Source organism: Odontomachus brunneus, unplaced genomic scaffold, assembly GCF_010583005.1.
Source record: "Odontomachus brunneus isolate Ranch 3 - 2012 unplaced genomic scaffold, Obru_v1 Obru_scaffold_206, whole genome shotgun sequence".
In the NCBI taxonomy this organism is placed as follows: Eukaryota; Metazoa; Arthropoda; class Insecta; order Hymenoptera; family Formicidae; genus Odontomachus; species Odontomachus brunneus.
The window spans coordinates 38,182-38,549 of record NW_022639656.1 but is presented as its reverse complement, the minus strand read 5'-3'; positions in this window follow the sequence as shown (position 1 = coordinate 38,549).

Sequence of the window (368 nt, the reverse complement as noted above, 5' to 3'; positions counted from 1 at the left end):
CTTGTAATTCAAAACTTACGAAATTATTCGTTATTGTTATAAAAAAAAATATAACTGCGTAAATGTGTTACTGTTACAACCGTTTTTAATTAAAAAGTAACGTTACCAAATCGTAAGTGAAAAAAAAACTGTTATGATATTACAGATTTTACTTTTTCAACCTAGTGATAACGGATACATTTGAGAACAGCGTGCACTTTGCACTTAGAGCGTAGCATAGACATAACAAGAATAGACCGAGCGTTTCCAATATTTGAACAACAAAACTGAGGTACAAACAGGTAAACAAAGTTACATAAAAGAGATAGAAGGTGAAAACAGTATCTCTTTCTCTTTCTAAATCGCACGATAAAAAAGACGGAGATGTA